We start from the raw sequence: 17,886 nt of genomic DNA, 5'->3' as shown, positions 1-17,886 counted from the left end.
AAAGTACGTGAATACGACCGCAATCACCATTGTAAATGGGTGCATAGGATGGAACGACAGGTGCTAAAGGGGTATAAATATGATATTTATCAGTGTTGATCAAAGAGAGTTGATCAGAAGGATTCCCCTTATAAAGTATACAGCACTCTATTGTCATTCATACAGTATACTGTAGTAGTAAAGGGTAGACAACACATGGTCTTGCAGTATACTGTATTTCTACAAATCTGTCAGGTTGACCAGAATCACTGCGGATATCGTTAAATAATAAAATTTTATTAATTCTATGTAGAATTAATAAAATTGTATTATTTTCCGATATCCGCAGTGATTCTGGTCAACCTGACAGATTTGTAGTAATATACTGCAAGACCATTTGTTGTCTACCCTTTACTATACTGTACTGTATGAATGACAATAGAGTGCTGTATATAAGGGGAATCCTTCTGATCAACTCTCTTTGATCAACACTGATAAATAATTTATCTCACACTCAGTACTACAAACTGCTTTTTGCTTGCAGACTGCAAAGCCGCAAGACCAGCAACATTGTAAAAAAAGAGCAATGAGCGCGAAATTGGCGTGGGAACTTCTGTTCTAGGGCCCCTAGAAATAATATTCTTTATTTTATTTATAAACTCACATTTATAAACCCCGTCACCCACCCCCACTACACACAATAAAGCGGGCACTTACAGTACAGTATATATTTATTTCTCTTCATGTATTTATTTATTTATTTAGATTTATTTATTAATTGTGGAGCTGCTGTGCGTGAGGGGCCATGGCCAGGATGGGGGGGGGGGGTAACGGTACAGTATGTGGGTAGGGGGTGAGGGTGGTTAGACCTCACAGTATGCACATTGGGTCCCCCCCCCCTCCCCACATTTACATACTGTACACTGCACGACATCAATGCAGGGAGGGAGATTTACTGGTAAGGAAGGCTTTAGGCCTTTATATCTCTCTCCCTTCAGTGTAATCTGTTTAACAGACACATTAGGGGGGAAGGGGCTTTAGGCCTTTATATCTCTCTCCCTTCAGTGTAATCTGTTTAACAGAAACATTAGGGGGGAAGGGGCTTTAGGCCTTTATATCTCTCTCCCTTCAGTGTAATCTGTTTAACAGACACATTAGGGGGGAAGGGGCTTTAGGCCTTTATATCTCTCTCCCTTCAGTGTAATCTGCTTAACAGAAACATTAGGGGGGGAGGGGGCTTTAAACAATGCTGTGTATAATGTACTGTATAAGGTTTTTTACAATTAGATAGATGTAATCCTTGGTATTGTAAGGGTTAGCTTTGGTTTTAAATTGTGTTTTCTGGTTGGTACTTACTGTACAGTATATATTGACTTTTGTTTACTTGATTGGTTAAAGTGTTTGTTTGGAAGTGTTTGTATTTACTGGTAGAGTAGCTTGCAATTATATTGTTAACATTCATTTGCAGAATGTACAGTATATGGTGCATAGATTTTATGCTATGCATCATTTACAGTATACAATGTAAATGCAATGTACTGTGTGGATTGGAATGTTATGTTTTATATTGTAAAATCAGTTAGGATTATTAAATGGATTATTATTATTATTGTCTGTACTGTATAGAGAAGCGTTATTTGTAGGACAGTATGATTTTGATAACCATTCTACATGTACTGTATTTGTATATTGGTTCATCATCTGTGTGTATATACTGTATACTGTATACTATATATATATATATATGTGTATATATATGTATACAGTATATATATACTGTACACAGTATATACTGTATATGTACTGTATAGGGATTGTTATTATATATACTGTATACTGTATATATATATCCAGTATATATACAGTATATACTGTACAGTATATATTTATTTCTCTTCATGTATTTATTTATTTATTTAGATTTATTTATTAATTGTGGGGCTGCTGTGCGTGATTTTTTTTTATTGGGGGTGAGGGGGGTGTTTGGCCCTTGGTGTGAGTTTAGGACTTGCAGCAGCAGCACAATTAATAAATAAATCTTAATAAATAAATAAATGACAATAAATACATTTGAAATACATTTTTATTGATAGTGTAGATGTGCAGGGGGTCTCCGGAGCTGAAGCGCACAGGTTTTAGGTCTGGGGACCCCGTGCCCCCCGAGATACAGGCCCCTTTAGGGGGTGCCAGTATCCCTCTGCTCTGCTTGGTTTACAGGCCGCGATCACGTGATCGGGGCCTTTAAACGCAGAGGGATACCGGCACCCCCTAAAGGGGCCTGTATCTAGGGGGGCACGGGGTCCCCAGACCTAAAACCAACGCGATTCAGCTCCGGAGACCCCCTGCACATCTACACTATCAATAAAAATGTATTTCAAATGTATTTATTGTCATTTATTTATTTATTTATTTAGATTTATTTATTTATTTTTTTGGTGGCTGCTGTGTGTGTGTATTTTTTATTGTGGGTAGCGGGAGGGTGGGTGAATGGGGTATTAGCCCCAACGATGGTTGGGGAGGGCTTGCGGGGGGGAGGGTCCTCCTAATTAAGGAGGACAATACCTTTCAAAGGGAAGTACGGTGAACAATGGAGGGCTAAATACATCCCATTGTGGAGGGCAGCTGGCCCACCGTACTAATAAAGATGTTCCTGATTAACGACACTCTCGTGTGTAAGTGTGGAGTCATTACACAGAGAGGGGCACTACAGAGGAGTTCCTCACCAGGACCATCCACAAGCTCAAGCTGGGATCCTGATGAGGTGAAGGCGCTGCACTGGATCTAGGTAGGACTCATGCACACTACCTCAGGTGCCTGTCTGGCGGGAAAATCCCCACACACCATCATGCGGGAGACTCAGGAGTACTGTTGCCAACAGGTGCACCACCAGACATCACACTGTAATGGGGACTGGTTAGACCACAGGGGCCAATATGAGATTGGGTGGGTCAGGCCAGGTCAGAAAATCCGTTACATTTGGAGGTGCTGCTGAGAGATGTAGACCTGTCAACAGGACAGGCTTTTGCTAGGCACACTGGGAAACAGGGAGAAGTGTCTGCTGCCACTTTGTGCTGCGTTGGGACGGAGCCTATGGGTAGTCAGGGGGCTGATGGAGTTTGTCAGTTCGCAGGGACGACCTAGGGGCCTGAAAGGAGTTGGGGGTTTGGAGCCGGGCTATAGCTGTCCTAGTCACCTTGAGGTAGTGCTAGTTGGTAGGATGCCTAAAGGGATAGCCTGTTAACGTGGTCAGGAATCCTGGACAGGGTCTGCGCTAGGCTGACCAAGATAGGTAGACGCCCAAGTACTGCATGGAAGCCCCAGAGTACTCTAGCCCATTCCAGACCACTTACTGAAGGGAGCACAGACTGGGAGGAAGGAGATACAGCAGACACTGAGAGAGTGAGCCTAGCCTGAGGTAGTGCAAACTCGAGTCCAGCCTACATTAGGTACACAAGGTGGTGCATCAGGGCAAACTTTATTGTACCGGTGTGGTGGCTGCCCCGCAGAGAGGAGCCCCATGTACAATAATAATACGTACAGCGAAAGAATAACGACCGCAAGAATGGAGGATCCGCGCGGTGCAGATAGTCCAAAATGGCGACCGGAGGCTGATGGGGAGAGCACACGTGGCGTGCGCCCCACTGAAGAGCAAGCTGTTGCTGACATGTCTTTCACAAGCCTGCTATGGAGTGGAGCGAAAGCTGTGGCCGCACCGTTTTGGTCCTGCCTAGGATCGCGGGGTGCTACCCTGGATGATAGTAGCGAGGACATTGCAATTGTGTCTGATGGACATGAGTTACAAAATGGCGGCTCCCGCTTCCCTGGGAGACCGTGTGGGCCGATGGCAGAGAATTCTGCAAATGCAAAAATCGCAGGGAGTTGGCCAGGAGTGGCGCCAACAGGAAAACCCCGCCCTGATGGGGGGTATGGCGCGAAAGCTGCGGCCGCGCCCTCATGGACAGTGACCAGCTCAGCCCCAGTGCTGAGCCAGCCGATTAGTCTGTGGGCCCCTCCCCTAATTTCAACCAGGGGGAGTGGCTTCCAATTATGCCCCATGGGCATGAGTCCAGCGGACCCAGGAGCTGGTGTGGCGACAGCACAATTACCTGAAGTAGTTCCAGCGGCTGGAATGGTGTGCAAAAAGGAAGGGTACTTTGCACGCAAAGCAGCTGAAAGAAAACGGCTGGAATTGGCGGCAAAAGAAGAACCCCACCCTGTTGGGGATAAGGGCACGAAAGCTGTGACCGCGCCCACTAGGACTGAAAGAGGTGTGGCCTTAATTAAAGGACATCCTATCCCGTTATGGGACCCGCCCATAATTGCTACCACTGGGGGCGGGTTCCAGTTGTGTCAGAGAAAGGAGGAGCTGAACCAGGGAGTGGCTGGCACTTCAACCTCTGTTGGTCACTCACAAGGAACCAGATCCAAGGACAGACCATAGTTAAAAGTGGCTTCCACTAGAACCATGGCCTGCTCCCCAACTGTGACCACGATGGTGTCCACTCAGCCCTACGCAGTACCTGGCGGGGTACTGGTGATCAGGGTAGCGAACACGGAGACAGTAGTGGGCCTCTGCCTGCAATGCAGAACGCCCGGCGGCACTATGGGCACGGCGGCGCGCTGTCCACAATGTGGGACTCAGTATCTGTGGCCGTTGCCTACATTTGTGCCGATACAAGTGAGTGACCCCCCGGGGATACGGCTAGGCTGTCCGCCGAGTCCCCTGGTGCACTGTGGCTCAACAGTGCAGATCCCGGAGAATGGGGATCGGAGCCGATTCCATCGGCTGGGTCAGGAGAAAAGGAAGCGGTCGGTCAGTACACCGACCGAGAGAGCAGAAGGCGGTCGCCACGATCGGTGACCCCTAAGCAGGTGAAAGCAGACTTCTCCGATGAGGATCTCAGAGAATTATCTGGGTCCCAGTCTGGGATCAAGGCGGCCTCCTGTGAGGAGAAGGGAAGGAAAACACCACTTACTGTGAGTAGCGGTGAGGGGAACCGGGTGTCACCTGTGGATCGGCGAGTAGAAAGGCAGAGTCCTTCCGTTCCGGGGACCGGCGGGTCCGGTGGTAACGGGCGAGCTACGCCCACCCTCCTGCGGAGTGGTAAGAATAGCCCTTGCACTTACTTGGCTCCGATCGCAGGCGTTGCGGAGGAGGGGCCGTGCCAGGCCCAGACGGTGCGTGAGGGGACGACGAGAGAGCTTCCGGATGTTGTCGTGGAGGAAGAGATCCCGCATGGGGGTCCAACCCAAGATGGCGGCACATCCGGGTCCGGTGAGGACGTCACTTCCGGCAGAGGCAGCGGAGCGGCCGGAAGAGGAAGTTCTACGCTTCGGCGATCGGGTGGAGGTTCCTGATCACCAAGAAAGACCAAGAGTTGGCAGGCCGAGCGGCGGACTGAGAAGGGTAAGGCCCAGTCTACAGGACAGTCGTCCGACAGCCGGGAACGGGTCGTAGCCCCGTGGCGGCCGATCGCTTGCCCCTACGCCCAACCCCATGCCCTAGATAATGCCCCTGTCCCAGTCACTTATCCCCGGGGATCCCCGCCTAGTTTGGAGGTGTCGGAAGTGTCCTTGGGGGTGGATGAGGGACGGACTGGGGAGAGACTGAACAGTTATGCTTCAGTGGCTGGTTCCAGGGGTGGAGGGCAACTGGGTAAGGTATCGGTGGACCGGTGGGTGCCTAATGTACCCGAGTCGTCAGAGGAGAAGGCACCGGCATCGTATCCATGGTCTAAGCCTCGCTCAGAAAGAACCTCGGGGGTATTTTCTTGGGGGAATACGGAGGAAGGTGATTCCCTAGACTCTGATAAATGTAAGGAGACCCGGTGGTGGGCCCCCTTATTTGAGGGCTATGTGGCCTGGATGGATCGTACGCGGTTCCTTATCCGAAGGGAGGATATAGTGGACTACTGGTGGGCAGTAGGAGAGTTTACACCTGCGCAGAGGGAGAGGGAGTTACATGAGAGGTGGTTCAAAATTGAACGAAACGAGATAGAACCAATGGGTCCTGACATCCTATCAGATCCAGTGGACCCTGATGAGCCCCTATCATGGGTGCTGCCCGGACGGGCAGGGAATGCTGAGTTAACCAGGAGCAGCCGGGCCGAGAGGGCCATTATTGCCAAATACAAGGCGTCCCACGGGTTGGAGTACCCGTATGTCCCTGAACCCCGTTTATAGAGGAGATTGAGAAGAATAGGGATAGGTGGCTACGGGAAACCATTGAAACGTATATGGTAAATAAAGGGGGTGCTATAACGGGCAGTAAGGCAGAGGATAGGATTGAAAACTTGATGAGGGTATGGAGTATCGGCAGGAATATCCATAAACATCGGGTGATATATAGACCCGAGAGGGGTTTGCCACGCCACTATTGTATAACTGTCCTGGACATGGGGGGTTGGGAAGTAAAAAAGCCAGACCCTAGACACTACTATTAGGAGGTACAGGGTAGTTATTGCGCGGGTTCGTGACTGCTGGTCGGGGCGCACTTGGCACAATGTGTTTTCTTTGCATTAATAATGTTATGAGTAATCTTGTGTGTGTCTTTTCCATTTTACAGTGCTTCCTGAAGAAAGGTACTTTAAATTTAGGTCCCAGCCGGGGACGGTGGGATTCACCAGGGGGAGAATGTAACCATGCTGTAAAATGGTTGCTGTCATCTCTCCTGCTGACAGTAAGGCCTGGTAAGTTATGGGCATGCCAGCAGTAATCGTGGAGGTTTGCCCTCACACCCTGGTGAGGTGCCATATGTATGGATGGGAGTGGTCACAGGCTCTGACTCCATGGTTAGTGATGTCAGAGTTGTGCCAGCCCCCAGAGGATACATAAGGCACAGCACTGATCAAAAGTTAGGAGAGTGAGTAGTTGTTGCTAAGTGGTTGGAGGATTAGGTAGTAGGTTCTTCCCAGCACTGGAAGGACTGAAGAGTGATTACCTTATAAGCGGCTGAATAATGAGACTGTGACCAGGGACCTGGCACAGAATAGATATCCCTGCGGGGATAGGGAATCCCTAATTAAGGAGGACAATACCTTTCAAAGGGAAGTACGGTGAACAATGGAGGGCTAAATACACCCCATTGTGGAGGGCAGCTGGCCCACCGTACTAATAAAGATGTTCCTGATTAACGACACTCGTGTGTAAGTGTGGAGTCATTACACAGAGAGGGGCACCACAGAGGAGTTCCTCACCAGGACCATCCACAAGCTCAAGCTGGGATCCTGATGAGGTGGAGGCACTGCACTGGATATAGGTAGGACTCATGCACACTACCTCAGCTGCCTGTCTGGCGGGCAAATCCCCACACACCATCATGCGGGAGACTCAGGAGTCCTGTTGCCAACAGGTGCACCACCAGACATCACACTGTAATGGGGACTGGTTAGACCACAGGGGCCAATATGAGATTGGGTGGGTCAGGCCAGGTCAGAAAATCCGTTACACACATATATCTCTTGAAAAACAGGTCATTTAGTTAAACCCTTTGGCCAAAACAATTTAAGCCTGCAAGCCACTTCAAGGCATGACCAAATATTGCAGGTCCTAACACTAACCGATTCTAATTCTTATTTACCTCTATACTGCATGTGTATATGAGAAAAGTAATCCCTCAGATAAGAACTCAACCTATACTAAATAATATTTTAATGGTTTATTTGGAGATGAAAACGAAAAAATTGTTAAAACCTAATACTGAGCGCTTGGAGACTTCCAAATAATCAACTAGGGTTCAAGTGTACTAGATTCTATTGAGTCAGATATAACCCTATAAAGTTTGTAGTGTCGCAATAACTGCACATACTCACACTCTGAGTGCTTATGTGCTGATGGTTAGTAGAGCCTAATATGTAGTTTCCCATGCAGTCTAAGGTATATGCTGGAACGTATGGCTCATATAATGTATTAATCGTAAGTTAAAATCTCCAAATGAATAAATATATATGTATGGAGGGTTGTACTCACATCACATATTTATATTCACACATGTAAATTGATCTGTATGTAGCCAGGTCACCTGGTTCCTCCTGCGACCCCCCCGGGAGCCTCCCTGGCCATCGACGCTGTCGGGTACTGCCAGCAGCAAGAGGCAGACCCGACGGCCATTCCGGAGGGTGGGGACCAAGCAGGGAGCAGCGCGGCTTCTCCTGCCTGCAGCCGGTTGCCGGGGACGCGATCGGGCCGTTGCTAAGGCCGCGATCGCGTCTCTAAGGTCCCGGCGGCCGCAGAGCAGGGCGCCGCCATTAGAGAGAGACTCGCGCATGCGCAGGAGAGCCCCAGATAGGTCGCGCATGCGCAGATAGGGGTAGGGAGCTAAGGCAGCCTTTAGAGGGTCGCGCGAGAGCAGGGATAGACAGGGAGAGGTTGCGGCGGCCATTAGGGGTTAGTGCAGGTGTAGGACAGGCACGCATGCGGCCCCAATGTTATTTCAGGCGCCCAGGGACTACAACTCCCATGGGGCATAGCGAGGCAGGCACCAGGTGCCTGATAGGAGCCAATAGGGCTGCAGGACTGCCCTGGAGGGAGATAGATACATTTGGCGGGCTGGAGCTGCGTGTCAGTCAGGAAGAGGGAGAGCAAGGAGACAGACAGAGGAAGGAGGTAGGGTGCAGGAGCCGGAGACTTCCTGCACTAAGGCCCTAGTTAACCCTTTGTTACCCCAGGTTAGTGAGTGTTGCCAGGGATAGTCCTAGAGAGGTTCCCTGTCACTCATGGTAGTCAGAGCTGGGGAATAGCAAGGGATTAGGGGGCTGAGGTTAGTCTGCAGAGCGTTGCGGCAGGCGTTTAGGTGGATTAGTGGCACGAGACAGCTGGGGGGTTCATAGCGGTAACCAGTCCGGGGAGCCATAGCCCAGGGTCCGTGTTGCGAGTGGCGAGGCCACTGGGGGGGTTTCATAGCGGTAACCAATCCGGGGAGCCATAGCCCAGGGCGGCGTTGCGCGTAGTACGAGGCAACTGGGGGGGGGTTCATAGCGGTAACCAGTCCGGGGATCCATGGCCCAGGGCCCGTATTATGAGTAGGGTGGGTACAAGACCTACCTATATAGGATAGGCAACCCCGAAGGCCCTAGGAGATTGACCCTTAAGTCACCATAGGTTGCTGTATTTATAGGGACGGCCTATAGTGCAGCACGTGTCCCTTATGTAGGTAGGGACACAGAGGAATATCGTTGTTCCCGGGAAGCGGTGGGACCCGCGTTGGGGTCCCCGGCGGAAGTACCTGAATAAGGATCAGACGGACGTCTGACCCTTTGAGAAGTGTGTTGCGGTCCCGAGCATCGGAGTGCTCGGAAGGTATTTCTACACATGTGCACCAACAGGCCTAATACATAACTTAGTGACTGCGCAGTCACCCACGACCTCCGTAGGAGTACGGGACATGTGGGTGGGGGATTACAGGACACTGGGTGGGAACGTCAGACATTGGGCCTGAGATGCATAAGGTTATGATGTTATGTAATGTGTTATATGTTCATAGTAAAGCCCTTAGTATATATATAATCACTGTGTGTGTATTTTCTTATTGGGTTCCTATGTAGGGTCATTCTACATTTCCATAGAATCCTACATAGGTGGAGGCGCTGCACCAAGAAGATCCATTCCAGAGGATTCACCCCAGGCTCTCATTAGCGGAGGCTCAGACCTCCTGTGAGCCTGCAGGTATACGCACCACACCGGTAACACTACATGTTCTACTCACCCACACTATATATGAGATTGGGTGGGGTGGAATACCCGTTACATGTATATAATCATTGTATTTTTAAATGGATATAGTACCCAGCCTTGTGGAGTGCTGGAGTCAGCAGCCAGCTTGGGTGTGGTTCGTTTGGTCTGCTACAGTGAGAGAATTTAACCTCTTGTATACTCCCTCACATACCTCCCCCCTCAGAGTGTTGCTCCTTGCACACTCACTTTTTGAAACAATCCCCCCCTACCCGAGACAAAAAATCTGCATTAGCGGGTAACTTTCCAGCCCTATGTTGTTCCCGGAAGGAGAAGGGTTGAAGGGAGAGGAACCAGCGCGTGACTCTTGGTTTTGTGTCCTTCATTGTATGTAGCCATTTTAGGGGAGCATGGTCTGTGACCAGGGTGAATGTGGTACCCAGGAGATAATACCGGAATGCTAATACTGCCCACTTCACCGCTAAACACTCCTCTATTACAGAGTAGGCCTGTTCTCTTTTTAAGAGCTTCCTACTAAGGTATAGGACCGGACACTCTTCCCCATCTACCTCCTGAGACATTATGGCCCCTAAACCTACTTCTGAGGCATCTGTCTGAAGAATGAAGGGCTTCTCAAAGTCTGGACTATGTAAAACTGGCTCTGAACAGAGTATCCTTTTCACTCTCTGAAACGCCTCCTCACATTGTACTGTTCATTGGACTTTACTGGGTGCCACGTTTTTTATTAAATTGGAGAGGGGGTAAAGGACTGTGGAAAAATTTGGTACGAATTTCCTATAATACCTGGCTAGGCCGAGGAAGAATGATCGCATTGGATCTGTCACAACCAGCTGCATGAAAGAGAACTGCCTATTTGGAAAGTGGGAATGGGCGAGCTTAATCCCTGGGAGGGAGGAGCCACTAACCTTCAAAACAGCTTAGACCAGCTGGACACAGTTAATAAACACACAGATACCAAGCAAGCTCTAACCCCCCCACCCCCGGCCCAAATTACCACATAATATATATGTATATAAGTGTCAATTGCAGTGTTAGTGGGCGTGGCTACATGTATACAACATAAAACAAAGAAGCCCAAAGCTACATCCAATATGACAAAAATATAAAGTGCAATACACATATATCTCTTGAAAAACAGGTCATTTAGTTAAACCCTTTGGCCAAAACATTTTAAGCCTGCAAGCCACTTCAAGGCATGACCAAATATTGCAGGTCCTAACACTAAATTTACCTCTATACTGCATGTGTATACGAGAAAAGTAATCCCTCAGATAAGAACTCAACCTATACTAAATCTAAATAATATTTTAATGGTTTATTTGGAGATGAAAACGAAAAAATTGTTAAAACCTAATACTGAGCGCTTGGAGACTTCCAAATAATCAACTAGGGTTCAAGTGTACTAGATTCTATTGAGTCAGATATAACCCTATAAGGTTTGTAGTGTGGCAATAACTGCACATACTCACACTCTGAGTGCTTATGTGCTGATGGTTAGTAGAGCCTAATATGTAGTTTCCCATGCAGTCTAAGGTATATGCTGGAACGTATGGCTCATATAATGTATTAATCGTAAGTTAAAATCTCCAAATGAATAAATATATATGTATGGAGGGTTGTACTCACATCACCTATTTATATTCACAAATGTAAATTGATCTGGATATAATCATTGTATTTTTAAATGGATATAGTACCCACCTTTTGGAGTGCTGGAGTCAGGTATTTATACATCTGAGGAAAAAGCATATAGAGCAAACATGAATATATTGTACATAGATGAATTCTAACACTATATCATTTAGTGTAATACAATATATCCAGCCCAGGAATAGATCTGTGCACCATTAATATATGTATATGTATACAGCTTCTTCTTCAACTTAATGATTCTAGTCCAATCATTAAAATGTGTTCGCCTAACCAATAATACCCCCATAATATCAACACTCACTTTGGTGAAGTGAAGAATTGATCATTCACTAAATTGTGGGAATATTGTATCTCCACACAGTTTAATGTTATTTTTAGCTGTAAGTGATATTTATCCTTACTTTTAACATGGCAGCTCTCCGTTTTTGCTGTTAAAGTCACTAATTGGTTAAGTAGCCAGTATATCTTCAAAGTGTGGATTTCAATACCATGGCAACCAGGGGCTATAAGATAGCAGGGCAAGCAGATACCCACCGTCCCCCAAAGACGTTCCAATTGCTAGTGTATTGCAAGTTTTTTTTAAAAGAAAGTTTAAATAATTTGTTTCCCTCTCTTTTCAGGTTCTAACAGAAGTGACATCGGAGGTAAGATATTTATAAAAATGTTCAAGCAATATACAATTTTCAGGAAGTAGTTTGCTAAAAAAAAAAGAAGGCAATATATATTCTTATATATATTTATTCTTGTTGTAAACAAGAGAATAATCACTCTCATGATATGCACCTGTATTAAAAGTGTTTACATTGAGAGCTACATTATATTTATTATTTAGTTATAGTATTTATATATATATGTAGAAGAGTGACCTAAGCGCAATTGGAACAAGGAAGAGAGAAAACACAAAAAGGGGGGATCATAGGGCAGTATATCTATATATGCATAAATATTAGGATGGTAAGATATATGCTTACACAGATCGGATAAGTAAGAGCCTGTAGTCCTCTCAGGGACTCACGAACGTAGCTGTAAGCTGCTTGTCTGCAAACTGCTGGATCATCCGAAGTTTTTCTATACAGGTAATCAGCTGCAGATACTCCAGATGCTCCTCGTCTCAGGCACTCCAGTCACAATTCTGTGAGACAATAACAGGCAGTAGAGAGTGTTTAGCGAGTCTCTCACACTCGTGTAGGTTCCCAGTCCTCTCTGCAGTCTCTGCCACTTCCGTACCACGTGATCGAGCGTGGCGTGTGACGCTGCATGTGACGCGACCCGGCTCTCGCGATATTACAGTCTGTCTCTGCAGGGAATCAAATGCCGGAACTCCTCGTTCATTCAAACAGGCTCCTCGGCGTCTCTCCTTCACTGCTGCTAATCCAAGCTGGCCCTACGCGTTTCTCCCAGCGGGCTTCGTCAGGGGATGCTAATCCTAATATATATATATATAAATGGGAAGAAAAAAAATTCTCCATATATTCAAAATCAATTGTATAGTTACTTTCCTGTCCAGGAGGCGTCAAAAAAATATGTCCAACTGCTCTCCAATGTGCTTAATTGCCAAAATGCAGGGAATGGGGGCTGCTCTATCTAGGAAGAATCACTTCCTCCGATCTCAACACTCCATAGCAGTGTAACCGGCAGCATGCGAGGGAGCACAAATGAGGAACCCTTGAGGAAGTTAGCTGATGCTGATGAAACGCTAGGGACTGATGTCATCGCGCTACCTAGTGGATGCATGTTGTATGCTGAGGTAATCCCTGCAAGCTGTGAGAGTGCCGGTTTTGCTCTATTTATATTTGTGCTTCCTCACATGCTGACCGTCCCTTTAAGAAAACCAAATAAAATAAAATCCTATCTCTATTCAGGGAACTAACTGACTTCTTAAGCCCTTACTATCAGGGCCGCCAGCTAAGCCGGTAGTCAGCCCAAAACCTGCCCTGGCATAGGCAATAAGGTAACAGCAGTCTTTGTAAACAATAGAAAGGGTTTTGCTTATCTTAGTCCATCTGGCGATGTCCCTGCTTCAGCACAGTCTATCGTCCTTCCTTCTTCTCTTTGGGATTCCACCCCAGGGGAGCTCAGGGAAACTCCTGTGTTCCTCTGTAATCAGCCGTCACTGCTTCAGCACAGCTCTCTCAGCAGTGTCTCTCACACTTCTTTAGCCAGGCTCCGTTAGCTGGGGATCTCCTCTGTCTCCCCCCCTTCTCTGGGGAAATCTGTCTCTCAGTGCCTTGCTGCTTCCATACTCTTAAGGTACTTCATGATCATTCAGAGTAGGCAGATTAGCTTCAGTTGTTGCTTTTCTCTAGGGAGGATTAAATTAACTCTCTGTGGTGAAAAAGTCCAAAAGCTGCCCCATTCAGCCCATAGAGGACAGCGATGGCACCACATATCCCTCCCCCCAGCGAAACATTATCCTGTGAGCGGCCTGTGCACTATTCCTGTGCACCCACCTCTTTGTCAGACATCGGCCCTTCCCTCCCCCTTTTTTTTTCTTGCCTTCCAATTTAGGCATTTTCTTTTTGGGGTAATTACCAGGCCACCTGGGCCTGAAGACTGGTACCTCACTATCTCTTTGTCTTGTGCCAGTTTCAGTTTAAGGTTGATGCTCCGCTTTTGTTGTGTCTCTTCTTGCAAAGGTTCCTGAGCATCCTGCTGTCTATTAGCTCTCTCTGCCAGGACTCTACGCCACGCTGTGACCTTGATCTGCAAATCCTGAAGATGCATCGTTCTCTTGTGCTCAGAGTCTCCCTTACCCTGTAGAAGAGCCTTCACCTCTGTCAGCTCATTGCATACACTCGCCAGTGACTGTTTGGCCTTCTCTTGTGAAGACAGCAACTCTGTTTAACCGGTGTTGGCTTTTGGACCTTTCTCCATCAGCGTACCTTCAGTGTTGGGTTCCACAATATTTATCTTTAGTACTTCAACTTGGTCGGGATTCTTATTAACCCGAAGTGCACTCCATGGCGCCTCTCTTTTACCGTCAGCAGACTCATAGGCTTGGGCCTTTCTGTCTTGACTCTTTAACTTACTCTGTTGGGAGAGTTGCTGGACCATCTGTGCTGTCTTTCTCATCTTACGATCACGGGCACACTTCCGTCTCATTCGCGGCTGTCTCTTCACAATGACTGCCCTTATGGCAAGGAATCCACTTTGGGCCGCCTGGGCACTGCAGTATGGCTGGATTCCCACGGTGCAACTCCATAGCACCTTGGTCTTCCCATTCTGTGCCTTTTGGAAAGTAGATTGTAGTACTGCAACAGTATTGCAGTCATTCTTCCTGTTGCACCTCACTTGCCTAGGCAGTTCAAGCTTTATAATCTTATTTTCCAATTGAGCTGTGTCCCCAGTTCTCATGGTACTGTTGTCTTCACGGGCATTCGTTTCTGTGGGATACAGACGCTTGGGCTGGGCCAATACCTTTTTCTCCAACTTCAGCTGAGAAACCACCAGCTGGGCAGCAGTAGAGTCCAACATAGCATCATGCTCAGTCTTTAGGGCCTCGAGTATCTCGTCCAGGTCACGCTTTTGTTTCTCTGCCATCTTGCGGCCAGCACGCTCAGACTCCAGGTCCTTCCTTAGGTAGGGAAGCTGTCCTTCTGCATTTCTTTTTTCACTCAGTGCAGCTGCCAGTTCAGCTTCTTTGGCGTTGAGTCGCGACTCCACATCTCCTAGCTGGTTCAGCACAAGGCTTAAATCTGTTTCTATTCCTCTATTTCTGACCTGCAACTGCCGGTGCTCCTCCCAGACCTTGTCCAGCTCCAGCTGCAGTCGGGCCCTCTCATTGGCCATATGGTCCAGCAGCTTGCGGGTATCGGCCATCTCGGTTTCATAGCGCAATGTCAGGCAAGCCACCTGACGGACGGTCACCTCCTCCCTCTCGGCGAGCTGTATTTTGCGCTCAGCAATCTGAGTCTGCAGGACTTCAGTTTGATCCTGCAAGTCCCCTCTCGGGGCCTTCACCTCTTCAGCTCTGGGCTTGCATCAGCGCCTCCTTCAATTCCCAGACCTCCTGGCGTGAGAGTTCCAGCTCTGTTTTGAGCACGCGAGCCTCTTGCTGAGAAACTTCTAACTCTGTGATGAAGTTTTGAATGTCTTTCTGGGACATCTCATAGTACAGTTTCTAGTCAGGACTTTGATTCGCTCGGCTCCCTGCACATGGAGGTAGCGGCAGCCTCTGTCATCTCTAGGCGTGTCGTCATTCCCGTGACTATTGTGCCAAACGCTCTGGGCTGCAGCTCATCTCGGATTTGGTGTAGGGACATCGTCATCTATTGCAAACTCTGCTTTCACATAGCAATATTCTCATCATAACAATCTAACAATCTTAGGTAATGTCCCATATCTGAATCCTGTCTGCTTCAACTCTTTGCTGTGTGTATGTCAGTATATGCAACTGAAACAATCTTAGGTAATATCCCATATCTGAATCCTGTCTGCTTCAACTCTTAATTGAATTAAGCATTGACATCTAGGCTGGGAACACCCTGTGTAGAAAACCATCTGTTTGAATGTGTCTCAGATGTGCTAATTAAGCAGACAGAACCACACTGTCAGGTGACTTTTTAGGCCCATATAAACTGTGTCAGAACAGCTAGTCTGCCTGCAGCACATATCCAAGTGGCACATTATAAGTGGCAGGACAACTGAACAACTCTACTGAACAATTGAAGTTTAAAAAGAAGTTCAAAAGAAGTGAAGAAGAAGTGAACACCCCATCTGGCCGTGATTCCTGCATTTGAACTACGCTGGAAAGGAGAAAATCATCTATACCAGACTGCATCATTACTGCTGTGATGCTGCCTTTACCATTTATATTTGCTGTGACTTCACTTCTTCTCAAATTATGCACTTCTTTTTACCAGCCTCAGTATGTCTCTAACTCTATTCATATATCTCCATCTCTCCTTCCTTCCCCACTTCTCAGTTCACATGAACACCTTTCTTACCTGCGCCCTCTGACACCACACAGCTATATCCCCTCCACTAAAAATCACCCCTACAAATCATCCTCACACATCCTCTTTCTATCCATGCTTCTCCTCCTTGCTTCTGGGGATATCTCTCCCAATCCTGGTCCCTGCCTTATTCATACATGCGCTCGTCCTCGCCTGCCAAATGCAACCTCTACTCCTTCTGGTGTCAACCCCTCCAACCTCATACCCATTCCCTGCCACCCTCCCTCCTCTCTCCATTTCTCCTGTGCCCTTTGGAATGATCGCTCCCTTTCTAACACGTTCCTCTCTGTGCATGACTTTTTTCTTTCTCACTCTCTGCTCCTATTTGCTATAACTGAGACCTGGCTCACTCAGTCTGACACTGCTCTGGAAGCTGCCCTCTTCTATGGTGGCCTTTCCTTCTCCCACACTCCCCGCACTGATGGCAGGGGTGGAGGTGTGGGGCTCGTGCTCTCCTCTCTCTGCCGTTACCAAACCCTTCCTATTCCTCCATCTCTTGCTTTTCCCTCCTTTGAGGCGCACACTGTCCATATCTTCTCTCCTCTCCCTGTCCATGTGGTGGTCATCTATCACCCACCTACCTCTACTCATCCCCTTTCTCTCTCACTTTGAATCCTGGCTCTCTTTCTTTCTCTCCTCAGACTCCCCTGTTCTTCTCCTTGGGGACTTCAATTGCCACATTGATGACCCCTCTCTCCCTTGAGCTTCCCGCTTTCTTTCTCTAACCTCTTCTTTTGGCCTTCAACAGTGGACTGCAGCCAGCACCCACAAGGATGGCCACTACTTAGACCTGGTTTTCACTAAAAACTTCTCTCTCTCCGATTTCTCCATTTCCCATTTCCCTCTCTCTGACCATCATCTCATCTCATTCTCCCTATCTCGCTTCTCCCCTTCTCCACCTCCATCTACCCCCAGGTTCTGCAGAAACCTGCGCTCTATTCACTTACCTGACTTTGAGTCCACTTTAAGCTCCTCCCTCTCCTCTTTCAGCTCTGCTACAGACCCTGACAACCTGGTCAGGAACTACAACTCTGTCTTGTCCTCGTCTCTTGATCTACATGCCCCACTTTCTCTCTGCCGCCCTCGCCCTTCTAACCCTAGACCCTGGCTAAATTCCCACACGCGCATGCTGCGTTCCTCCACTCGTTCCTCCGAACGTCTCTGGAGGAAATCTCACACTCTCGCAGACTTCCTTCACTACAAATTTATGCTATCCTGTTTCAACTCTGCCCTCTCGCAAGCTAAACAAGCCTACTTTTCTTCACTAATCAACAGGCACAAGTCTAACCCACGCCGACTGTTCTCTGTCTTTGATACTCTACTGAAACCACCCTCAGCTGCCTCTCCTTCCTCCATCTCCGCTCAGGACTTTACTGACTATTTTAAGGAAAAGGTGGAATCCATACGGCAGAACATACCCTCTGTTTCTTCATTCCATCCTACACCTCTTCCTAACTCTCCTCCTGCCTTCCTTGAGTCTTTTTCCACTGTCTCAGAGGAGGATGTGTCGCTGTTGATCGCCTCTTCTCCCTCTACCACTTGCCCTCTTGACCCCATTCCCTCCCATCTCTTAAAACCTCATGCTCCTACTATAATCTCTACGCTCACA

The sequence above is a fragment of the Ascaphus truei genome, chromosome 4 (genome assembly GCF_040206685.1).
Source record: "Ascaphus truei isolate aAscTru1 chromosome 4, aAscTru1.hap1, whole genome shotgun sequence".
In the NCBI taxonomy this organism is placed as follows: domain Eukaryota; kingdom Metazoa; phylum Chordata; class Amphibia; order Anura; family Ascaphidae; genus Ascaphus; species Ascaphus truei.
This window is presented reverse-complemented; position numbering follows the sequence as displayed.